The following is a 26,547-nucleotide window of genomic DNA, read 5'->3' on the forward strand; positions in this document are numbered from 1 at the left end:
GCTGTGCTTTGTAAAAAGATGGTGGCTGTCAGCTTGCTAAGTAGGTCCCTTCCTAGCAAAGGCAAGGGGCAGTCAGGCATGTACAGGAACTGGTGAATCACTTCATGTCCCCCCACAGTGCAGGTCCAGGGCAAACAGAAAGCTTGCTTTGCTGAAACCCCTGTGGCTCTGATTATATCTATTGTCTTTTTGGATAAGGGGGTGACTGGGGTGGTTACTACTGAATGTTCAGCACCAGTATTGACAAGAAACTCAATGTCCTTGCCCCCAACTGTCATCCTGACCATGGGCTCTTGGGGACACATGAGCCTGGTCTCCCTCAGTCCAGTAACCCTTCTGCCAGATTGAACAAGGCCCCTTCATCCTTCTCTGAGGCCTCCTGCTCAGAGTTGCCTTGTTTCCCTTTCAACTGGGGGCACTTGTCCTTCCAATGTCCTATTTCCTTACAGTAAGCACACTGGTTACACTGCAAGCGTGGACAGCCAGACTGGGTATGTTTCCTGGGGCCCCCCTTCTCTCACCCCTCAGGGGGACCCCTCTCATAGCTGCAGCTAGCAGGTCGGCATTTCACCAGGCTTGGCATTCACTCTCTCTGCAATTCTCTCTGCAGCTTACTGCATCTCTATTCACAAACACCTCGTTGGCTATCTCCAATAACTGTGAAGTATTCATGCCTGCAAACCCAGCCTGTTTCTGCAATTTTCTTCTAATGTCTTCTGCACTTTGACTAACTAAAGCCATGTTAATCATGTGCTGATTTTCAGGGCTATCAGGATCAAAGGGAGTATACATACGATAGGCCTCACATAGTCTCTCGTAGAATTGTGCTGGGCTCTCATCTTTCCCTTGAATGACCTCAGAGACTTTGTTAACATTTGTGGACTTCTGAGCTCCCGTCTTTAACCCTTCCAGAAGGGCTTCCCTGTACCGGTTTAGCCTTTGCATACCCTGTCTTCATTTGGGTCCCACTGGGAGTCTGTTCCTGGTAATTGTATCCTCACATACTCTTGTGGGTTTTGGTAATCAGCTGGAACATTTTCTTCCAAGTTGCTGCTTGGAGCACTCTCCTCCTTTCATCTGTGTTAAAGAGGTACATGAACAACTGGTGGCAATCAGTCCAGTTGGGGTTATGGGGCTGGATAATAGTTTGGAGCAAATCAATTATAGCTTGAGGCTTTTTGGTATAGGATGGGGTATTGTTTTTCCAATTGAGGAGATTGGCAGAGGTGAAGGGTTGGTACACAAAGGCATACCTTTCTACCATGTGCCTGTCCTCATCTATCCCAGTATACCATTGCTCTCTTAAGGGCATTTGTATCCCAGTTCTAGGCCTCAAACAGGCTGCCAAGGGAAGGGTTTCTCCCAAGGTCTCAGATCCTTCCTTTTCTACTCTGGGTGGCCTAGGGGTATGTAGGCCTTGTGGAAGCTCGGGCGCAGTGGGCTCAGGAGTGGGAGGCCTTCCTCCCTGGTGAAAGGGTGGGGGGCACTGGTGCCATTTCTTGCCATGAATCCTGTGATGTTGGGTCCAACAGGACTTTAGGAGCCAACTCTCCTCGGCAGGTGGAGCGGGATTCTTCCTTGGCTGTCTGTCCCTTTGCCACTAGTACTACTGCTGCCTGTCCTATTAACTACTGTGGGGGGTCTAAAACCATCTGAAACCAAGTGTCTATGTATGGAAACTGGTCTGGGTGTCCTGGCTCACCAGTTACCTTGTGCCATACCTTTGAAACAATGGACCTGTCTAGGCTTCCTACTGATGGCCAACCCACTTCTAATGTTGGCCAGTCTATCCCACACAAAGTTCTAAGTTTACTTGGTGTCATAGTAACTCCATAGTCTCCATTAAATCCTTTCTTGAAACTTTTCAACATAGTTCCTAGCAGAGTTGGCTTACTTTGTGTTCCACCCATCTTCCTCCCAAGACAAATCAACACTCACACCACAAGAAGGAAAGGGTAAAGGGGTCACTCACTCACCTTGCCCCTCTCAAACTCAAGCACTCACTTTCACTTTTCTTTTTGCAAACAAGTCAAGCCAAATCAAAATCAATACTGAGACCAAAGTGCCAATAAGGGCACACTGTGGATGATCAGGCCACGCTTCCACTCAAATGGAGTGGGCAAGTTCCAAAGACCGGTCCTACAGTACCAGATGTCCAGATTCCAAGTGCCAATTCCTTCCCGGTGTTCAGCTGCTGTGTTGGTCCTCTGTGGGGGCCTGCCATGCACAGCTCTGATGAGGCGTTCTACCAGGGCAAATGCCTACCTGGGAGTCAGGCTCTGTGTTGTTCAAGCTGGCCAGATGCTCCACAGGGCAGGGCTAAGCCGCCTAAGGGGCTGCCTTGACCGTCTGTTAATCACCTCAATTCCCAGTCAGGGAACCAAGAAATGGAGCAGGACGAGCCACAGACAAAACCCCTCAGACACCGGGTTAAAGAAGGAAGAGGCTTTATTTGGCTGGTAGCGTCGTCAGACTTGCGTCTCAAGAACTTAGCTATCCGAAGAAAGAGTTTCTGGCCCTTTTAAGGGCTTACAACACTAAAGGGTCCACGTGAAAGGGTTGTGATAGATTGAGATCTATAGATAGCACATGCGGTTAGAGTTGGGGTGGGGTTAATCTTTTAACCTCATGCCTGGTCAGTGGCGCTGGTTGGTCTTGCCGCTGACTTCATTCCTGTTGTTTTTCAGCTTTTAATTCCTCCTTCTCTTCGGTGACAGGAGACAGTAAGAGAAATGGCCTTTCTCCTCATGATGATAACTAAATGGGCACTGCAGCAGCCACATCTGACAAGAATACAGTAACTAGGCGCTCAGACCCTTCAAGGATAAGAGTCTGAGTCACCCTACCAGGAAAGCAACCTAGAGAAGCTGAATCACTAGTTGAGGATTCTTTTGCAAAAAAGCTAGCACGGGGATGATAAAAGGAGACAGTGCATACCAGTTATGGCTTCAGGATCAACTGAAACTGTACGCGCTGTAGTTTATTCCACCAATATTCCTAATATAATTTTACAAAAGAAATTGTGAATCAGTGATGGGATTGAATGACCTTCATACAAGTTATGAGTAAATCTGAGTCGCGCAAGGGGAGGAAGTAGCAAGACATGCAAGTGCCCTACCTGTGGAATCGGTGTATTTACTATTTTCCTGTATCTTGACACCTCTTCTGACTGATAGGACTTGTGACTCTGAGTGCTCACTCTGATCAACAGTTCCTTCTCTGTCTGTTCTAAAGGCAGGCTAGAATTAATCTCCACCCTCCACCATGCACACACACACACACACACACACACACACACACACGCACACACACACACATGCTCTCAACCAACACTTGATAGGGGTTGCTATGTAAATACATAGCTTCCTCATCTTGGAGTGGAATAACTTGGTGATGTATCTTCTATACCATATCCCGAGTTCTCTAGCAAAATCAATCTCTAGTTGCCCATGGTGATAATTCATAATACATTTATTATTAACTTTTTTCCTTTTTCTGTTCCATTTTTCTATTCCAATACTGGTGTTCTTGGAATCACCTTCCAAGTCAACTACTTATACTGAAATATTTGAATTAGAATTTGTTTCTGGGGAACCCACACTAAGACAGCAAGTGACTTGTTAAATGCCAGTGGCAGTGAAGATATTTAATTCCAGGTTTTCTAAGTCTTATACCAGTTTTCTTTTTACTATTGCATTCTGGAAGTGTTCTGTATATACTAGACTTAAGATTGATATTAACTCTAGACATTTATGTACACATCAGAAAGGTAGAAATAGAGTCAGAAAATATTCCTTCCAGCTCTTTTTTATGCATATGTGGATTGAACTTTTTCAAAAGAAAGTATAAGTATTTACCATATTCATATATGCTTTCTCACTCTTTTGCTCCCTTCAAAGGAGGGAGGATTCCATCCTTCATGGATAGGTCAGTTCATAGGCCTTCTTTTTTTTGTTTACAGTTTGGGTGATGTGCTGATTCTTGTGAGGGCAATATATTACACTACACCTCTTTCTTCTGCATAGTGGGGTGTCTCAAGAATAGAGAATTTGGGCTTCCAAGTGGGGCATGGTGTGGATGGAGTGATGGCATAAGCATGCAGGAAGGAAAATAGAAAACCACTGTGTAGCAAAGGTTGGTGCACTGATGAACTAAAGAAGGAGTGCCTTTAGCCATTGACATGACAGAGAGAACATATGGCAAGTGAGAAGAGCCATGTGGGTTGATTTTTTGTAAGTATCTCCATCTGTATAGAGAATATGAGTGGCAGTGATAGCTAAAAAGAATTTTAAAGATATTTTACTATGTCTTGTGGGGTTTCTAAAGAGATGAGTGAAGATTTGAAGTAAATTGTATTCAATTTTGTTTTACTGTTTCTTTGATTGTACTGCCATGCCTGGCTGGATCACAGCAGACCCCTGTAATTTTCAGGTTAGAAGTCATTACATATGCTAGAGCCATTATAAGTTGAAATACAGTTACTGCTAAACTTAGCTTGTAGATCTTCTTTTACCTGCATTAGAGGCTTGTATTTCTGATGAGGCAGCATGACGGCTCCTGGGATAAGAAGTAAAAGAAGAACAAAGAATGAGGAGAGCAACACAGATTTAATTTAGAGATGAAATCCAGAGAAAAAAGCCAGAACTCCTAAAACAATTTTTAGTGCTTCAATCTTTCAATCGAAGGCAAATGACTCAGGTAGGTCAGGTGTTGGAGGAGTCAAGGGAAAGCAACAGAATAGTATGTGCTCAGGCTATTGTGATCCTTGTGGAGAAGGAAAGACTCTTTCTGGGAGAGCCACAGTGGGCGAAGTTTACCTGAGATGACCTCTCAGTGGTATTCCTGAGCTCAGACCAAGCCCACTGTCCATGTCTAGGCCAAATGCAAATGTGGACTTTGAAAAAGAGGGACCATACTAAGAAGCTGAGTTAGTGTGGAAAAGAGAAACAGAAGAAGAAGGAAAAGTAAAGCAAACTAATCCTGTTGGTTTAGATATTTTGTGTTTTTTAAGGATTAACTTAGGGAGGAGCTTAAAAGTAGCCATGAAAGAACTTGTTTAGTCTCTAAAAGAATAGGAGGGCTGCTGGTGATGCCTTCAAGGGGAGAATCACAGTGAAGATTTGTCACAGGAGGCTGAAAAGAGTTGTTCAGCCAGGGAACGCAGATTAGAAACACAGCTGGATTGAACACAAGAGACAGGTTTGAGATAATTAAATTCCTTGTTAATAATAAATTTGCTGTAAGCTTCATATTGGGCAAAAAGAAGTAGACTCAACTTTGGAGAATATATAATATGAAAAAGGAGGCCAAGACTCTTGAGATTATTTTAGTAATTCTTCTGAATATGCCAAAACTAAAGAATATCAGGAAAAAAGCAAAGGTCAGAAAAGGAGTGGCTAACAGATATTGTGACTTTGATAGTGGTAAAAATAAAGACGCTATAGCAGAAGTGGAAATATAAGATAGGAGAAAAACTTAATTGGGAAACAAAGTGAGACAGAATGACAGTAGGACAAGGATTTCAAAGGAGATCTTGAGAGAATAACTAACACAAATATGTTTAACAAAACTGCAGCAGAAAATACTATGGAGTAGGACAGCATCGAATTCTGATTGGCAGGAGATACTTGAAGAGATATCTGAGGAAATTAGAGTCCTCTTGGAAGCTGGAGGGCAAGATAAAAAGTTATTGGTTAGTAAAATCTGGGAAAAGAAAGATGGTAAAGGGAGAAAGCAAAGTAAGATTTTAGTCCTCTTAAAATATTGGAGAAGAGCCACAGCAGAAACACTTTGGAGAGTCTCCCCTAGAGAGCAGGGAAAGCCAACTGCTGAGGTCCATAATCTACATACATGAGCAGAAGATACCCAGAGGGTGGCATTATTTCCAGCATATCATTGTGTGGTCTGTACTATATTAGCCTCCAGGAAGGTTGTGTAGGGCTTGTGGGATTTAAGCAAAATAAACAAAACTTTACAAGCCTGCTCACCAAGTGAGGTGACAATAGGAGAATCAGAAGATTAACATAAGGGGAAAGATATATTTGCTAGATCCTACACCAAAAAATTATGTGTTAGCAATTTGTTCCTTTAAAACATGAAGAGATTACATAGTAATGTCCCCAAATACGGTTTCTTGGGCTGTCTAAGAGTTAGGGGCATGGGGATACAAGAGGAGGAAGAGGAAGAAGTAAATGAGATATATTAAGTTCTAACTTCAAATATAAAGAGATACTTTCTATCAAAAGCATATTTTAAATTTTATTTATTGCTATAGCATATTGTAACTTAAAAATTCTGATTATTCTTAAAAGTTGCAGATTTAAATTAGAAAGACAGAGTTATGCATTTTGAAGGCACTTTGGATTAACACATGTTCAAGTAATAGACATGTTATTAACACATGTTCAAATATCTTTATATTATACTCCTTTCTTGGAAAGTCCCTAAGGATTGACTACTGGAGCCATGTATTCTTTATATTTATGGCAGCATCTGAGGTAGAGATAAATGGATATTATGAGATGCATTTCATAGATAGAAATAATAGGCAGGGCTTACCTAAATTAAATTTAAGGGGATAAAAAGAAAAGAGAAGAGCCAGTGGTAAGGCTATGATTTTAGTTTAGTCTAACAGGAAAGATGGTGGTGCCATTTAATGAGATGGGAAGATTTTAAAAGGAACTGAGGGGTTTATATTAAGAGGGTGATTAGAACATGTCAAATATGAGATGCCTATTGGAGATCTAGGTAGAGACGTAAAGCAGAAACTGGATATACAGGAGTGGAGCTTGGTGCCAGGGATAAGATTTTGGAAGTCAGTTCAAAAGCAGCAGCAATTCTATCTATGAAACTGGAAGAGATTACACACAGAGAGATTACTTACAGAAAGATGAAAGCAAACATCTCAGAACAGAGCCCCTAGGCTCCCCGATATTGTTATCAACTGAATGTACCCCCCTTCCCCACCAAATTCATATGTTCAAATCTTAACTCTGAATGTGATGGGATTAGAAGGTGGGACCATTGGGAGGTATTTAGGTCATGAAGGTGGATCTCTCATGAATAGGATTAGTGCCTTTACCAAAGGGACCCCAGAGAATCTCTTACCTTCTTTCCACCATATGAGGATATAAGGAGAAGACAGAATAGGGTCCTCACCAGAACCTGACCATGTTGATATCCTAATCTCAGACTCTAGCCTCCAGAACTTTGAGAAATAAATTTGTTGTGTGTAAATCACCCTGTCCGTGGCATTCTGTTTTAGCAGTCCAAACTAGGAAAAATATTAATAAGTCAGAGAGGAGGATAGTCTAGCAAAGGAGATGGAGGATAGAAGAAAAGGAAAATCAGGGCTATGTGACACCATGGAAGTGAAGGGAAAAATACTCCAGAAAAAGTGAGTTCTCTGTTAACGCTTCTTAGAGGCCAAAGCAGAGAAAACCAGTGAAGTAGATATGGACTTAACAAAATGATAGTTTTTTGATTGTTATAGATAGAGGCATTTTGATTCAAAAGTGAAGGAAGCCTGAGTGTGAATGGAAAGTAAGGAAGTGAAGAACATGAGAACATTTATTTTTACTTTTATTGTTTCAGTTTTCCTGTGAAGGGCATGAGAGATGAAATAGTAACTGAGGGATTTGGAACCGAGGAAGGTTTATATTTTAAAGAGAGTAGATCTTAGAACCTGTCATTAGCAGATAGTAATGGCATGGTAGAGAAGAAGGAATAAATAATGCAGGAGAGACAGGAATGACCGTGGAATAAAAGCCCCAGAGAAGGTGAGTGGAAACAGGATCAGGAGCACAAGTGAAAAGTTGGCAGGACATACTTTCCACTAATGCAAAAGGGAAAGCAGAGAATGAGGGTTAGGATACAGCGAAGTCCACCAATTTGGTGGTTGGCAGACAAAGGAATTCCTATCTGGACAAAGAAGGAGGAAGCTGTGTGTGACAAATCTATTTGTTCAGGACCAGAGCAAATACTATTCTTTTGATGACACTAGCTAAGGGATATATCAGTTTCTCACTGATGAAGAGGTAAACTAGAGCTGCCATTCACACCATATAATAAAACTTAGGTAGTTTTCTTTACATACAGTTGATTCAGTCATTGCTAGCCAATCCTTATTATTGCCAGAAAATCTACCAAGGAAGAATTCCTCCAGGGGTTATTAAAAATAGATCTAAGGATTTGAAGGACCCCATCTTTCTACCAGGTCGCAGTTATGGTGCCCTTCATGGAAGGCCAAGGAATCTGGCTTGCCTCAAGAAGCTCTTGCATTTGAAATAATATTAATAATAAGCCAGTTGTAGTGGCTCACGCCTGTAATCCCAGCACTTTGGGAGGCCAAGGTGTGTGGATCACTTGAGGTCAGAAGTTCGAGACCAGCCTGATCAACATGGTGAAACCCCATCTCTACTAAAACTACAAAATTAGCCGAGTGTGGTGGCACATGCCTGTAATCCAGCTACTTGGGAGGTTGAGGAGGAGAATGACTTGAACCTGGGAGGCAAAGGTTGCAGTGAGTGGAGATCATGCCATTGCACTCCAGCCTGGGCAACAAGAGTGAAACTCCATCTTTAATAATAATAATAATAATAATAATAATAATAATAATGAGAAGGAGGAGGAAAACAGCTGGACAATTACTGAAGACCTACTATATGACTATGCTGTATTGAGTGCTATGCATTCATTGCCTGTGCAGTCCTCATAACAGAGCTCTGAGGTAGAGATATTACCTTCTTTTCACATTTGAGGAAATGCAGGTTTAGAGAGGGAAGTGACTTGTCCACAAGTATAGTCATGTGCCTCATAACAACAGTTTGGTCAATGACCTACCACATATATAATAGTGGTACCATAAGATTATAATGTATCTGAACAATTACCTTTAGCCATTGTAACAATACAGCGCAACACTTACTAATGTGTTCATGGTGATGCTGGTAAGCAATCCTACTGCACTGCCAGTACTATAAAAGTCTAGCACATAAAATTACGTATAGTACATACTTCTTGATAATAATGATAAGTGACTATGTTATTGGTGTATGTGTTTACTATACTGTGCTTTTTATCCTTGTTTTAGAGTGTACTCCTTCTACTTACAGAGAAAGTTAAGTGTAAAACAGCCTGAGGCAGGTCCTTCAAGAGGTATTCTAGGAGAAGGCCGTATTATCATAGGAGATGGCAGCTCTATATATGTTACTGCCCCTGATGATCTTGAAGTGGGACAACACATAGAGGTGAAAAACAGTGATATTGATTATCCTGGCCCAGTATATGTCCAGGTGAATGTGTGTGTTGCATCTTACTTTTTAATAAAATAGTTTAAAAAGTTCAAAAACAAAAAGTAGAAAAGAGCTTATAGAATAAGAATATAAAGAAAATATTTTTGTATCTGTGTACAATGTGTTTGTATTATAAGATATAAGGTATTTGTATACAATGTATGTAAGGTATTTACAAGACCCAAAAAGTTTTAAAAATTAAAAAGACAAATTTAAGCTAAGGTTAATTTATTATTGAAGAAAAAAGTTATTATAAATTTAGTGTAGCTTAAGTGTCCAGTGTTTGTAAAGTTTACAGTAGTGTGTGGTAATGTCCTAGGCCTTCACATTCACTCACCAATTACTCACTGATTCATCCAAAGCAACTTTCACTCCTTTAAGCTTCACTCGTGATAAGCGCTCTATACAGGTGTACTGCATTTTATCTTTTATACCACATTTTTACTCTACCTTTCTGTGTTTAGATACACAAATGCTTATTATAATTGTGTTCCAATTACCTACAGTATTCAGTACAGTCACATGATATACAGGATTGCAGTATAGGAGCACACCATATAGCTTAGGTGTGTAGTAGGTGATACCATCTAGGTCACTGTAAGTACACTCTATGATGTTTGCACAATGACAGAATCACATCACGGCAAATTTTTCTCAGGACATAATTCCATCATTAAGTGATACATGACTGTATATAGTTGGAGTTTGAACTTAGACCACTATGATTCCAAAGGCAGCAGTGTGTGTGTGTTTGTGTGTGTGTGTGTATTCACATGTACATATGCTCATGAACTGTTGCATAGTTTACCAAATGTTGCCAGGTTTAAAATGTACAGAGCAGGATACTGATAAATTTTATACTCTGATTTCTCTAGAGTTCAGACCAAAAACAAGACAGAAATCAGTAAAATAAAGTACAAGTGAAAGCCAGAATAAGAACAATAAGTAATATAATATTGCAGAATTTAGAACAGGAAACTGAGAGAAAAAGTTTGATTCTACTTTAGTGCAAGAAACAGATTGAATATAACAGGAAAATAGCTAGCTTGCTAGACATAGATATAATATAAATATAGATACAGATATAGATATAGATATAGGTATAGATATTGTTACTGGTTCTTAGAATTATAGAATTTCCAGCACTAGATGCAACCTCACAAAACATTCCAACCAATCTTCCCATTTACAAGTGAAAAAAAAGGAGGCCGGTAGAGGAGCAGTAGTTTGTCCAAGGTTAGAGGAAGAGTTAATGTACCGATATTAACCAAAGACTTCTTTCCTGTTTAATGCTTCCCCACTGTATCATGGGGCCTCTTGTAAGCATAGATTAAAAAAAAAGCAAGAGAGAAAATTAAGATATAAGTAACTAAGAGAACAAAAGAAAAAAATATGATAAAAATGGGAGAAAAGAGAATTAAAAACAAAAAAGTGGGTACACTCTACATATATTAAAACATTCAAGAGAAGCATGTTGAACGCTTTAAGAGAACTGTGGTCAGATTTAGATGAGTGCGATGAAGAAGAGAAGAATTGAAGAATAGTCTATGAAATGAGTTCAGATATCATGAAAGAAACAGGAATTAGGAAAAGAATGCCAAATAGCATGCGGAAATCAAAGCAGGGATGAAGAAACAAAAGCTTGGAAAGAAAAGTAACATATATTTTAGTGGGTCTGAGAGCCATAGAGCTGAATTCAAGACATTTGAATATGTTCTCATCAACCTCTGACAATAGTATTCAATGATGTATGGAAAAGTGTGAAATGACTACAATATTGCAATAAGGTGCTAGTCGTGTTTTTAAAAAGAATATGGGAAAAGAGAGGCCCTTGACATGGTTAAACACAGTTTCAAGTTGCTGTTTTCCCCCAGTAATCCTGCTGCAACTGTTCTCATGAATAGTTATTGGATGACACTTGCAGTGCAGTGGTGTTCCATAAATCAGAAGGAAATGGCCAGTGAACTTGAAATTACAAAATATGCTATGAGGAAGGTAGGGAGAATAGTTTAGAGGGACAGTGTTTTTCTCTTCAGGAACATGCTGGGATATATAAGCACAATGCATCCAAATGAACCTAGGATGCCCATACTCAGTGGAGGTGGGAAAAGATAAAATGACAGATGGAATGAAACAACATATCTGTATTATGTAAGTTGTCCTGTGTTCTTCTTCATAAGGAAATGTGACAAATCTATACCAAGTTAAGAATACAATTGGAGGCTTCCAAATTAAAAAGAAGTATATGGGCCTTGCTTGTTAAATGATATTGTCTGAGCCATAACAGGATGCTGGAAGATACAGGACAAATTATAGCAGTAGGGATAGTATTAAAGATGAAAATTTGCAGAAGAGTAGGCAACAAATCTTTAAAAAGATATTTTTATAGTGTTTTGTAAGACTTGCAACCCTTATTCTCTGTAATGTGTTTTGTCATTGTAATGTGGTGTGATAAAACCTTGAACTATTGGTTTGTAGTATGCATAATTACAGATTTTTTTTAATTTGAAGAAAAACCTAAAAAGCATGGCAATTTAGTTTATTAATTAATGGCAATGCACTTTATAACATGCCAAGTATTTTTCTCTGTAGTAAAATGTGCTAATTTTAAAAGTCATAAAATTGGATTGATGGACTTGAAGCTAGACAGGGTGCGTTCAAAGATTTCATTTCTAAGGAAGGTAAATAAAACAAGGAAAATAAAAACATGAAAATAGTATATATCCCTTATATTTGCAATTATGATAAGAAAGTTATTGAAATATGTTTGTAATTATATTGCATTTTCTGCCGTTTCAATAAAAATTCTTTTGTTGGGGAATTAAAGCTTGTGTTTTGTTTTGTTATAGTCTAATTAAGATTTTTTCCCATGTTCTAGGAAAATTTAAATGTTTATCATGAAATTGTATAGGGAGTCATAATTTAAATATTCTAGTTCCTAGCTAACCACAAATTATAGATAGTAGGATATTCCAATGGGATTATTTTAAAAATATTATCTGCAGTGCCCACAATCTAAAACACTTTTATTCTTTGCTTTTCATTCACTCTCTACAAGATAAAAGTATTGTGAAGAACACTCAGCATCGTTCCTACTCCATCTTATCCTGTTCCCTGTTTTGCTGAATTCTCTAGAGTCCCTTGCTCATATAGTTCTAGTTTCTACCAAGAGACACTTGATGACATTTGGAAGTTGTAAGGAAAGTGGGGAATGTTATTCCTCCTCCAGTAGTGGTAGATAGTTGTGTGGGCTCCAGAAAATATGACTTAAAACAACAACAACAACAACAAAAACCCAATGTACCCTGTTAAATGCATTATTATTAAGTTTACAGCTTGGTGAATATTTACATATGCAAGTATCTGTGTGACCAACACCCTGATAAAGACACAGAACATTTTCATCATCCCAGAGGTTTTCTTCATGTCATTTGTCAATCAATACCCACCTGAGGTAACCACAATTGTGATTTCTAACAGTTTAGCTTTGCCTGCTTTTGGAATTCATGTAAATTGTCTCACACAGTTATGTATGGTTTTTGCATTGTTTGGCTTCTTTTATTCAGTATGTTGTCTGTAAGACTTATCCATTTGCTGTATGTGGCAGTATTTCATTTTTTAGTTCTTGTGTAGTAGTCCATTATATGACCATGCCATACTTTATTATCTATTGCACTCTTAATGGACATTTGTATTGTTACAAGTTTTTGGCTCTTAAAAGTAAAGCTGATTCAAACATTTACATATATATGCCTTTAATGGTCATATGTGAAGATGGGAAACTTGCATCAGCCTCCAAATGGGCCTCTTTAGAGAGTTCCCTCAGGAATTATCTCTTTGGTGTTGTCTGTAGCCATGGGCATTGCAACTGGTTTCCTGCAGTTCCTGACATGAGAAGATTTTCCTGAAATCTAATGACAAACTTAAGAGGTAGAAGGAGTCTTCCCTGTTATTTTTCCCCCTTCTGACCTATTTGCAAGCCTAGAATTCCCTTTATTCAATTCCATTCTGCTTGAAATAACTACAATGATTTCTCTGGTACCAAAAGTGTGTCTCGGATATAGAATGTCGAAGACAAAGACCTGAAATTATCTTATCTATGGTTGCCAGAGAAGGTACAGAATTCCCAGTCACATTTGAATTTCAGATAAACAAAGAATTATGTTTTATTATATCTATGGTTCATGCAATATTTGTATTTCTATTTACTAAACTTGTGAACTCTATTCAGACATGGTTAAGACAAAGGCAGTGATGATGCATTTCCCCTACGTTCCAAAAACTAGCAGATATCTGCAATATCTGCTAGCTTTTGGAACGTAGGGAAAATGCAGTCACAGTAATGCAGCCTGTGGTTACCAGGAATAAAGCTACATACAATGAAGGCAGGGCTTTGGGAGATCAAGTAATACTTTGCTAATTATGTCAAGTCTCAACTTTTTAATGTGATTGATATAATTTTGAATGATAATTTACCTCAGAGAACAATATTAAAAAGACAATTTACATTATTGTTTCTCTGTTTCATATGACAGTGAATACAATCTAAAATAAGTTGCCCAAAGATTAGGTTTAATCACATACTTAACTAAAAAGTGCTGGGGTATATCTGACTTCCAGCCTAGCTGTATGCAATATGCTACCCAGACCCTGGTCATTTCTTGTCTCAGCTTGCTTTATGTTTTTGTTTTTTATTTTTACTTAGCATAATTATTTTAAAATTCATCCAAGTTGTTTTGTAGATTAATAGTTAATTCTTATTTATTGGTGAATATTATTTCATTGTATGGATACATCACAACTTGTTTATCCACTTACCAGTTGGTTTATGCTTGGATGGTACCCATTTTTGGTCTATTGCCAAAAAAGCTACTATAGGCCCTCATATACAAGATTTTGTATAGATATATACTTTCATTTCTCTTAGGAAATTACATGTGATATAGATATATTTTTAACTTCTTAATAAAGTTCCAAACTGTTTCCCAATATGGTTGTATTATTTCATATTTTCACCAGCAGTGTATGTGAGTTCTAGTTCCCCCGCCCCATCACTAACACTTGGTGTGGTAAATATTTTTAATTTTAGTCATTTTAGTAGGTATGTAGTATTATCTCATTGTAATTATCTTGATTATATTTTCTTGTGACTATTTGCCATTAGTATATCCTCTTCCATTTTTGAAAAAATAGAGTTGTTTTCTTATTATTCAGTTTAAGATGTCTTTATATATTGTTAATACCAATCCTTTATCAGATATATGATTTTTAAATATTTTCTTTGGTCTGTGGTTTGTTTTTGAATTCTTATAACAGAGTCTCTCAAAAAGCAAACGTTTTTAATTTTGCAAAGCTCCATATATTTTTTGATGGACTATACTTTTGATGTTTTATCTTGTCTTTTGTCTAATTTAAGGATACAAAAGTGTTTTGTTTTATTCTAGAGATTTATGTTTAATGTATTATATCTAGGTCTATAATCCACTTTAAGCTAACTTCTATATATGGTGCAAATTATAGAAAAAGCTCAGTTTTTTGCATACGGATATTCGATAGTTTCAGCACCATTTGTTGAAAAGACTATCCTTTCTCTAAGGACATGCCTTTGAACCTTTGTTCAATACCAGTTATCTGTATATATGTTCGAGTCTATTTCTGAACTCTCTATTCTGTTCCATTCTTCTTTTTCTCTATCTTTATACCGAATCACACTGTTTTGATTATTGTAGATTTAAGTATTCAAATTAGGTAGTGTTAGTCATCCAACATTTTTTTCTAAATCAAAGTTCTTTTGCTTATTGTACATCCTTTGTATTTCTTTATGATGTTAGATTTCAGAATTTAGCTTGCCAATTTTTAAAACAACGTCTACAAGAATTTTAATTTGAATGACATCAAATCCAAATTAGAAGTGACATCGTAAAAATATTGGGTCTTATGACCCATCAAACAGTGTATAATTCCATTTATTTTGGTCTGCTTTGATGTCTCTTAGCAGTGTATTTTAGTTTTCAGTGTATAGGCCTTGCACATCTTTTGTTAGATGCATCCCTATTTATTTCACTTTTTGATGCTATTGTATTATTTTTCCATTTTGATTATTTTCTAAGGTCATCTCTTTTATTATGAACTATGAATTTTCAGTTTTAATAATGATAACATAATTTTTTCTTTTTGAGTTTTTGAATATACCTTGCATTCTTGGGATATATCCCACTTGGACGAAATGTAGTATTCATTTTCTGTATTGTTGAGTTTTGTTTACTAAAATTTTATTAATAATTTTGCATTTGTATTTGGGAGGGGCATTATTTTTAGTTTTATTTGCTTGTAATGTTTCTATTTTGCTTTCAGGTCAATGATGGCTTCATAGAAGAGTTGGTAAGTACTTTGTGCTCTTTGGTTTCCTGAAAAAAATAAACTAGGAAGCTACTTGAGATTGCAGTTTTCTCAGTGGAAAGATTTCTAACTACAAATTCAATTTCTTTAATAGATATGGGGCTATCCAGATCCTATTAGTGAGCTTTGGTAGTTTACATCTTTCAAAAAATTTATCTATTTATTTAGATTGTCAGACTCATTGGCATAAAGTTATGCGTAATGTTGCTTTATTATCTTCTTAATATCCATAGATTCTGTAATGACGCATACCTTACCTCTCATTACTACTATTGGTAATTTGTATGTATTTGTTTTTTAAAAATTGATCATTATGGATGATTAAATGTATTGATCTTCTCAAATAACCAGCTCTTGGTTTCATTGATTTCCTTTGTATTTCTCTTGTTTTCTATTTTATTGATTTTTTCTTTAAATTTTATTTTATTTTATTCTTTCCTCTGCTCACTTTGGGTTTAATTTACTTGTATTTTTTAGTTTTATAAGGCAGAACCTACATTTATTTAAGATTTTCATCTAATATAGGCATCTAGTGCTACAGATTTTATACAAAGTACTACTTTACCTTTATCCCACAAATTTTGTATGTTGCTTCATTTTTACTCACTTCAAAATATTTATAATTTACCTTTTGACATTTTGACCAATGAGTTCCTTCTATGTGTTACTTATATTTTTTTAATTAGGGGATGTTCCAGAAATATTTCTGTTATTGGTTTCTAATTTATTTCCAAAGAGAACACAGTATGATTTTGATACTTGAAAATTTATTGAAATTTTGGTTTCCTTTTTTTTTTTTTTGCCCCAGAATAAGATCTATCTTGTTAAATGTTTCACATACAGTTAAAAGCATTTGTAGTCTTCTGTTGTTGCATGGAGTCTTCACTGAACACCTATTAAGTGACATCGGTTAATAGTGTTGTTTATGTCTACTATAATACTTCTTTCTACTTGTTCTCTTAGAGAGAGAGAGGGGTGTTAAAATCTCTGATGATAGTTATGTGTTTGACAATTCCTTCATGCAGTTCTATTCGTTATTGGTTAATATATTTTAAAGCTGTTATTAGGTGGGATTGTTATGCCTTATTGAGGAATTGACCTTTTTATCATCACAAAATAACTTTATCCAAGGTAATATTCTTTGCTCTGATATTGACTAATATTAATATAACCACTCCAGCATTTCCATAATTAGTGTTAGCATAGTATAACTTTCCTCAATTCTTTTGCTTTTAGCGTATATTTTTCCATATTTAAAGGCCATTTTTTTTTTGCATCGGTAGGCAGCACACAGTTGATTCTCGCTTTTTTTAATTATTATTATACTTTAAGTTTTAGGATACATGTGCACAACGTGCTGGTTTGTTACATATGTATACATGTGCCATGTTGGTGTGCTGCACCTATTAACTTGTCATTTAGCATTAGGTATATCTCCTAATGCTATCCCTCCCCCCTCCCCCCACCCCACAACAGTCCCCAGAGTGTGATGTTCCCCTTCCTGTGTCCATGTGTTCTCATTGTTCAATTCCCACCTATGAGTGAGAGCATGCAGTGTTTGGTTTTTTGTCCTTGCGATAGTTTGCTGAGAATGATGGTTTCCAGCTTCATCCATGTCCCTACAAAGGACATGAACTCATCATTTTTTATGGCTGCATAGTATTCCATGGTGTATATGTGCCACATTTTCTTAATCCAGTCTATCATTGTTGGACATTTGGGTTCGTTCCAAGTCTTTGCTATTGTGAGTAGTGCCGCAATAAACATACGTGTGCATATGTCTTTATAGCAGCATGATTTATAATCCTTTGGGTATATACCCAGTAACGGGATGGCTAGGTCAAATGGTATTTCTAGTTCTAGATCCCTGAGGAATCGCCACACTGACTTCCATAATAGTTGAACTAGTTTACAGTCCCACCAACAGTGTAAAAGTATTCCTATTTCTCCACATCCTCTCCAGCACCTGTTGTTTCCTGACTTTTGAATGATTGCCATTCTAACTGGTGTGAGATGGTATCTCATTGTGGTTTTGATTTGCATTTCTCTGATGGCCAGTGATGATGAGCATTTTCTCATGTGTCTTTTGGCTGCATAAATGTCTTCTTTTGAGAAATGTCTGTTCATATCCTTCACCTACTTTTTGATAGGGTTGTTTTTTTCTTGTAAATTTGTTTGAGTTCATTGTAGATTCTGGATATTAGCCCTTTGTCAGATGAGTAGATTGCAAAAATTTTCTCCCATTTTGTAGGTTGCCTGTTCACTCTGATGGTAGTTTCTTTTGCTGTGCAGAAGCTCTTTAGTTTAATTAGCTCCCATTTGTCAATTTTGGCTTTTGTTGCCATTGCTTTTGGTGTTTCAGACCTGAAGTACTTGCCAATGCCTATGTCCTGAATGGTAATGCCTAGGTTTTCTTCTAGGGTTTTTATGGTTTTAGGTCTAACATGTAAGTCTTTAATCCATCTTGAATTAATTTTTGTATAAAGTGTAAGGAAGGGATCCAGTTTCAGCTTTCTACATATGGCTATCCAGTTTTCCAAGCACCATTTATTAAATAGGGAATCCTTTCCCCATTGCTTGTTTTTGTCAGGTTTGTCAAAGATCAGATAGTTGTAGATATGCGGCATTATTTCTGAGGGCTCTGTTCTGTTCCATTGGTCTATATCTCTGTTTTGGTACCAGTACCATGCTGTTTTGGTTACTGTAGCCTTGTAGTATAGTTTGAAGTCAGGTAGCATGATGCCTCCAGCTTTGTTCTTTTGGCTTAGGATTGACTTGGCGATGCGGGCTCTTTTTTGGTTCCATATGAACTTTAAAGTAGTTTTTTCCAATTCTGTGAAGAAAGTCATTGGTAGCTTTATGGGGATGGCATTGAATCTATGAATTACCTTGGGCAGTATGGCCATTTTCACGATATTGATTCTTCCTACCCATGAGCATGGAATGTTCTTCCATTTGTTTGTATCCTCTTTTATTTCCTTGAGCAGTGGTTTGTAGTTCTCCTTGAAGAGGTCCTTCACATCTCTTGTAAATTGGATTCCTAGGTATTTTATTCCCTTTGAAGCAATTGTGAATGGGAGTTCGCTCATGATTTGGCTCTCTGTTTGTCTGTTATTGGTGTATAAGAATGCTTATGATTTTTGCACATTAATTTTGTATCCTGAGACTTTGCTGAAGTTGCTTATCAGCTTAAGAAGATTTGGGACTGAGACAATGGGGTTTTCTAGATATACAATCATGTCATCTGCAAACAGGGACAATTTGAGTTCCTCTTTTCCTGATTGAATGCCCTTTATTTCCTTCTCCTGCCTGATTGCCCTTGCCAGAACTTCCAACACTATGTTGAATAAGAGTGGTGAGAGAGGGCATCCCTGTCTTGTGCCAGTTTTCAAAGGGAATGCTTCCAGTTTTTGCCCATTCAGTATGATATTGGCTGTGGGTTTGTCATAGATAGCTCTTATTATTTTGAGATACGTCCCATCAATACCTAATTTATTGAGATATTTTAGCATGAAGGGTTGTTGAATTTTGTCAAAGGCCTTTTCTGCATCTATTGAGCTAATCATGTGGTTTTTGTCTTTGGTTCTGTTTATATGCTGGATTACGTTTATTGATTTTCGTATGTTGAACCAGCCTTGCATCCCAAGGATGAAGCCCACTTGATCATGGTGGATAAGTTTTTGATGTGTTGCTGGATTCAGTTTGCCAGTATTTTATTGAGGATTTTTGCATCAATGCTCATCAAGGATATTGGTTTAAAATTCTCTTTTTTTGTTGTGTTTCTGCCAGGCTTTGGTATCAGGATGATGCTGGCCTCATAAAATGAGTTAGGGGGGATTCCCTCTTTTTCTATTGATTGGAATAGATCAGAAGGAATGGTACCAGCTCTTCCTTGTACCTCTGGTAGAATTCGGCTGTGAATCCATCTGGTTCTGGACTTTTCTTGGTTGGTAAGCTATTAATTATTGCCTCAATTTCAGAGCCTGTTATTGGTCTATTCAGAGATTCAACTTCTTCCTGGTTTAGTCTTGGGAGAGTGTATGTGTTGAGGAATTTATCCATTTCTTCTAGATTTTCTAGTTTATTTATGTAGAGGTGTTTATAGTATTCTCTGATGGTAGTTTGTATTTCTGTGGGCTCGGTGGTGATATCCCCTTTGTCATTTTTTATTGCGTCTATTTGATTCTTCTCTCTTTTCTTCTTTATTAGTCTTGCTAGATTCTCGCTTTTTATTTAATCTGAAAATCTCTGCATTTTCACCACATTCATTCATGTTATTGCAAATGACAGAATTACCTTTTGTTTTGTTTTGTTTTGGTTTGGTTTGCTTTTTTGTTTTTTTGTTTTTTTTTTTGAGATGGAGTCTCGCTATGTCGCCAGGGTGGAGTGCAGTGGCATGATCTCGGCTCACTGCAACCTCCGTATCCCGGGTTCAAGCTATTCTCCTGCCTCAGCCTCCTGAGTAGCTGAGACTGCAGGCACCTGCCACCATGACTGGCTAATTTTTGTATTTTTAGTAGAGACGGGGTTTCACCATATTGGCCAGGATGGTCTCGATCGCTTGACTTTGTGATCTGCCCTCCTTGGCTTCCCAAAATGCTGGGATTACAGGTGTGAGCCACTGCGCCCAGCCCAGAATTTCCTTTTTAAAAAGGCTGAATAGTATCCCAGTTTCTATATACAGCACATTGTCTTCATTAATCTGTTGATGTATAAGTAGGTTGACTGGCTATTATGAATAATGCTGCTATGAACATGGGAGTGCAGATATCTGACATACTGATTTTATTATTTTTGGATATATACCCAGCAGTGGTATTGCTGGATCACATGCCATTCTGTTTTTAATTTTTTGAGAAACTTTCATACTGTTTTTCAAAATTACATACTAATTTACATTCCCACCAACAGTATGAAAGTATTATAAATCCTAGAAGTAAAAAATATAGTAACTGACTGAAAAACTCATTAGAAAGATTCAACAGCAGACTTGATCAAACAGAGAAAAGAATGGGCAAGTTTGAACACAGAACATAAAAAATTACCCAATTAGAGGCACAAAAAGATTAAAAAAAAAAGATTAAAGAAGGCCTTTGAGGACTATGGACCACTATCAAGTGAACTAATCTCTGCATGATTGGACTTCCCAAAGGAGACAAGAGAGACATTTAAGCAAATAACGGCTGAAAATTTCCCAGGTCTGGAGAAAGATGACAGCATCCAGGTACAGGAAGCTCAGAGATTACCAATCAAATTCAACTTAAAGAGGAATTCCTCAAGGCACATCATAATCACTTTAGTAAAAATTGAAACAAAGAAAGACTCTTGAAGGAGCATGAGAAAAAGAACATGTTACATTCAATGGAGTGCCAATACAGCTTTCAGTGGATTTCTCAGTAGAAACTCTGCAACCCAAGAGAGAGTAGGATGCTCTAATCAAAGCACTTAAGAAACATAACTGACAACCAAGAATACTGTTTCCAGGAAATGTATCCTTAAACGTAAAAAAAAGATAAAGACCTTCCCAGGCAAACAAAAGCTGAGGAAATTCATCAACACCAGACCTATCTTAAAGGAAATGCTAAAAGGAGTTCTGTGAAAGAAATGGATATTAACCTGTAATAAGTAAACATTTAAAAGTATAAAACTTAACTGGCAAAAGTAAGAAAACTGACAAAATTAGAATACTGATATCTTCTTTTGAGAAATGTATATTTAAGTTCTTGTCCATTTTTTAATCAGCTTATTGTGTTCTTACTATTGAGTTGTTTGAGCTCTTTATACATATTACGTATGTATTAAGAGTGTATCAGATGTATATGTATCAGATGTATGTGTCAAAAGGTGAAGTTACAACAAATTTAGCTTAAAGATCTAATTCGTTTCTATCTCCAATTCTAAAATCAGGCAACACCTCATTCTACACAATAGAATGAGAGTTTTCATTAACTGAGCAGGGTAGGTTGGTTTTCTAGGCAAAAGAAAAGTCTGAAAAAAGCAGAAACAGAGAACAAAAGTTGATTTGTCATTTCAAAGTTACTTTCCTTATAGGATTAAAATTAAGGGGACTTATTACACTGATTTAGGCTAATTGGAATCACTTGTTTTTTAAAGAAAACTATCCCATTTTAAAGTTTAGTTTGATTACATAAAACTTAGTACAAATGAGTCTATTCTGGCTTGATCCGCAACCTCAAAAGACCCCAAAAGCCACAGAAATCTTGAGCATAAAAGAAAAGCTGGAGGCAGCATACTACCTGACTTCAAAATACATTATAAAGCTATAGTAATCAAAACAGCATGCTACTGGCATAAAAATAAACCCAGAGACCAATGGAACAAAATAGAGAGCCTGGAAATTAATCCATGAATTATGGTCAATTGATTTTTGACAAAGGTGCCAAATACATACAACAGGAGAAGAACAGTTATTTTTAAAATAGTGTTGGAACAACTGGATATTCACATGCAAAATAGTGAAATTAGACTCTGGTCTCACATCATATACAAAAACCAACTCAAAATGGATTAAATAGTTAAAGCAAAACCTGAAACTGTAAAACTACTAGTAGAAAATATGCAGAAAAAGCCCCATGACATTGGTCTGGGAAATGAGTTTTTGGATATCACCCCAAAAGCAGAGACAATAAAAGCAAAAATAGACAAATGAGATCACCACCAACTAAAAAGCTTCTGCACAACCAAGAAAACCATCAACAGAGTGAGAAGACAACCTATAGAATGAGTGAAAATATTTGAACGTCACTTGTGAAACAAAGCTTCTGGGAGATTGAGCTAGCTTTCTGCATTAGACCCCAGCAGATCAGACCAAACCAGAATGAAGTTACTTGTCCAAAGTGTTCCATTATCCAACTAAACTTTAAAGTGGTCCAATTTTTCTATAAAAGAAGAGATTCTGCTAAACCTGTTTTAGTGTAATAAAGAAGTCCCTTCTCTTTTAACCATGTAAGGAAAATAACATTACCTTGTTTATGCTGGATGTTTTGTATTACTATTAATATTTTTGAGCTTTGTTCCATAATGTTGTTAAGTTTCTTGGAAACAATTTCATTTTTTAGTCTTGCTTTTAAGATTTGTTATGTAAGGACACAATAATGTTTTGTCTAGAGCAAATTACTTCACTCTGAGGGAATACTCTTCTAATAACTCCACCTAATACCTGTGAATTATAGGAATTTCCAAACTGGCTTAGGGGAGCATTCACTAATTCTGACCCTGACGGAGGTACCTCTTCCTTTATTTCTTTCAGTTGGTTCTTCCCTAGACTCAAGAGTTTCCTAGTGTGTATACACCAATCAGTACTTTGCTGAATACTTGAGGAAAACCCTTTTCAGCACTCTGGGGTTCTTTTTCTTTGCAGCTACAACATCTCTGTTTCTCTTCCCTGAGAACTCTAACTGCCTTTGTCTCCATGGGCTCTGAGCTTCTTCTCTTCAATTATGGACTCTTCCAGCCCATGCCCATGTTCCTCTCCTTAGGTCACTGCCTGGAAACTTACTCAAGGCAGTGGTTTGGGGACAATAGTAGGGATTACCTCATTTTTTTTCTGTCTCTTAGGAATCACTGTATTTCATATCTGTTTTTAGATATCACTTGTCTGATATGTTTTTTCATTGTTTCAAGTGACTGGGTAAATCTGGTCTCTATATTTTCACTTAGGCCAGAAGTGAAATCTGTGACCAGTTTTTTTGTTTTGTTTTGTTTTGTTTTTTTAACGGAGTTTTGATCTTGTTGCCCAGGCTGGAGTGCAATGGCACAATCTTGGCTCACTGCAACCTCTGCCTCCCCCGCTCAAGCGATTCTCCTGCCTCAGCCTCCCAAGTTGCTGGGATTACAGGTGCCAGCCACCACACCCAGCTAATTTTTTGTACTTCTAATAGAGATGGGGTTTCACCATGTTGGCCAGGCTGGTCTTGAACTCCTGACTTCAGGTGATCCACCCACCTCATCCTCCCAAAGTGCTGGCATTACAGGTGTGAGCCACTGCCCTCAGCCATCTATGACCAGTTTTTAACAAAGTATATTTAACTCATTGAAGGAGGCTTGGAGTCTCCAATGTCAACACTGAATGAATGCTTACTTTTAAATTTTAAGTGAATTTAGGCCAGGCACGGTGCATCACACCTGTAATCCCAGCACTTTGGGACACCAAGGTGAGTTGATCACTTGAAGGGAGGAGTTTGAGAGCAGCCTGGACAACATGGTGAAACCCCATCTCTACTAAAAATACAAAAATTATCTGGGTGTGGTGGGGGGGGGGGTACCTGTAATCCCAGCTACTTGGAAGGCTGATGGAGAAGAATTGCTTAAACCCAGAGGGTGGAGGTTTCAGCGAGCCAAGATTGCACCACTCCAGTCCAGCGTGGGTGACAGAGCAAGACTCCATCTCAAAAAAAAAAAAAAAAAAAAAAAAAAAAAGAGCGTAGCCACCCATCAATATTTTAATAGCCTGCCATTTTACAACATGCTAAGTGATGGGTTCATGTCACAAATCAATATATTCATTTTGAGGTTATATGTTAGTTTCTGAGCAGCAGCTACTCACTTAAATGACACTATGATGGGATAAAGTGAATAAGAAAAGTTGGTAAAAATATCTTGAAAAAATCAAATCACATCATGTAGCCATATAAGAGAAACTGAAACACAAAAATGCTAATTGTTTCACCAACTGTCATTCTGACTGATTGTTTTTATAAATGTAGACAGGGAGAGTCCTATAATTAAGAACTCTTCTTAGACTTTTTGACAAAGGTTTTATGTAGTTTTAAAATGTGTGTAGAGGCATATCAACACTATCCAATCCTGATGAGAAATAAAAAATAGAACCATACAGATTGCATTGATGTAGTCCTCAGGGAAAAAAGGATTATTTAATCTAACTTAATGAGCTGCTATATCATTTTTTCTCAAAGAACTAACATTTTAGGAAAATAATAAAGGAAAAATGGACAGCTTAAGCATTTCTGAAGTGAATACATTGATTCATGCTCTAGAAATGTCATTCAAACTTTAGATTATTGTACCTGTCTGCAATTAGAGGTGATTTGTGAAGAGAAGTAGCCAGGTGTAAATTAAATGTATCCAATGGGTTGACTCCCAGCTAGCATTTCCCGGTAGGCATTCTGTTGTTCTGAAGACTAGGCAGATATAACTTTATTTGTCACAAAACTTTTATTTAAAGAAATCTCAGTCCAATAGTTCTATAAGTTTTTTAATGAATTTCATGCCATTTTGAACAGCTGGAGTTAGAAGATGGAAATTATTCTAATATAAGGTGCATGATTACTTGTGACATTAAAAAATGAAAGATGTATTAAATAACACTTTTTAGTTATATTTTAATGATGATCCTACTTTTAAGGAGACTCTAGAAAATGTGGGAAAGTTCATTGAAAAAAATAAGTGATATGTAATTTGATAATAATGTTGATGTCTTTCCTAGGATATATCTACCTATTCACAAGTCATTTAGAAATATAAATGATGGAGGAAAGAGTACATTTTCGCCTCACCCCATTTGTTTTACTCACAAGAAGCAGCGTGAAAACCATTGGTCAGCAAAGAATCAGTAACTTTATTTAAACTAATTTAGAACAAGATAAAAATTTGAAAGTCCTTACTAACAATGAATCTGTGTTTGCATATTCCTAATCTTTAATATAAAATAAACCATGAAAGTCTTTATATTACAGAATTGAAAACAGATAACTTGAGAAGTTAACTAATTGGAAAAATGATGCAAACATTTGATGTAGAAAAGAGATAAAGCAGAAGCTTACTATTATTTTAAATATTCTTTTCTGTAATGAAAATATCTTATTAATAAAAGTGTATTTCATTTATGATCTTGAACAGAGAATATCTATAATGTTGGGACCAAAACATTAATTTAGCTGAACTGAATTAATATAAAGCTGTAACAGTTAATTAAATGATTTAAAAGTAAAACAAACAGACAACAAAACAAAACGACCTAAAATTTTTTAATTGAATGAATAAAGTAAGTTTTATTTATCTTCTGGTTCTGGGGTTGACAGAGATGCATGGTGACCCCAGCAGAACACAGCACCCCCGCAAGCCACAGTGATTGCTTCAGTATATACACCTGACTGATGTCCAGCCAGTCAAGTTTAATCAGTACCAACTTGGAAATTTTTACTTCAGCAACCAGGAAAGGAGTTGAGATCTTTTCTTCTGGGAGTGGAGCTATGAAGATTTATGTCTGGAACTGCTGATAGTTGTCATAAAATCCTAAGTAAAGATATCTTCTGACAATATAAGCTTTCCAAAAGAAAAGAGAACAGAGGGGGACTTCTGGTTTGTGACAAGAAACAGGCACCAGATTTATCCTCTCATAAGAAACAGCAACAAAAAACTGGACTCCATATGTAAAACAATGATTTTCAAGACGTTGGACATTGGGCAATGATGAGACTCCGTCTCAAAAAAAAAAAGAAATAAGAAACAAACAAGGTGTGCCCTAAGACTGTCCTAGGTCTGAAAATATTTCCAGGCCTGGGCTCAGGGAGAGGAGACAAAATTTGAGCCTGGCAGACCTCTAATTGAAAGAGACCAAGAAGGTTTAAATTTGTGGGAGAGAGTACCAGAGACAGATCTGTACAGACAACACCAGAGATTTTGGATTTCCCCTTGAGTTTTCAGCAGTATACTGATCAGTGCAAGCACACAAGGCAAGAGTCTAAGACTGTGGAAAGAACCACACAAAATTGTTAGAGGGACGGTTCCCAGTGATCACCTCAGGATTGGGAATAGACCTACAAGCCAGTCAAGAAAACCACATAAATTACAGAGCAGTGGATAGAGTACCCAG

At 37.0% G+C, this 26,547-nt stretch overlaps 1 protein-coding gene across 7 annotated transcripts in view; it reads left to right on the forward strand.

Moving 5' to 3' along the window:
- The window catches only part of GRIK2 (glutamate ionotropic receptor kainate type subunit 2), a 1,183,164-nt gene that overhangs the window by 341,531 nt on the left and 815,086 nt on the right, over positions 1 to 26,547 (forward strand). For all 7 annotated transcript variants that reach the window (XM_034962599.3, XM_063605422.1, XM_063605420.1 and 4 more), the window contains one exon: positions 15,648 to 15,674. The gene's annotated coding sequence lies outside the window, so the exon portion shown is untranslated. The remainder of the gene's footprint in view (positions 1 to 15,647; positions 15,675 to 26,547) is intronic.

Source organism: Pan paniscus, chromosome 5 (genome assembly GCF_029289425.2).
Source record: "Pan paniscus chromosome 5, NHGRI_mPanPan1-v2.0_pri, whole genome shotgun sequence".
Classification (NCBI taxonomy): domain Eukaryota; kingdom Metazoa; phylum Chordata; class Mammalia; order Primates; family Hominidae; genus Pan; species Pan paniscus.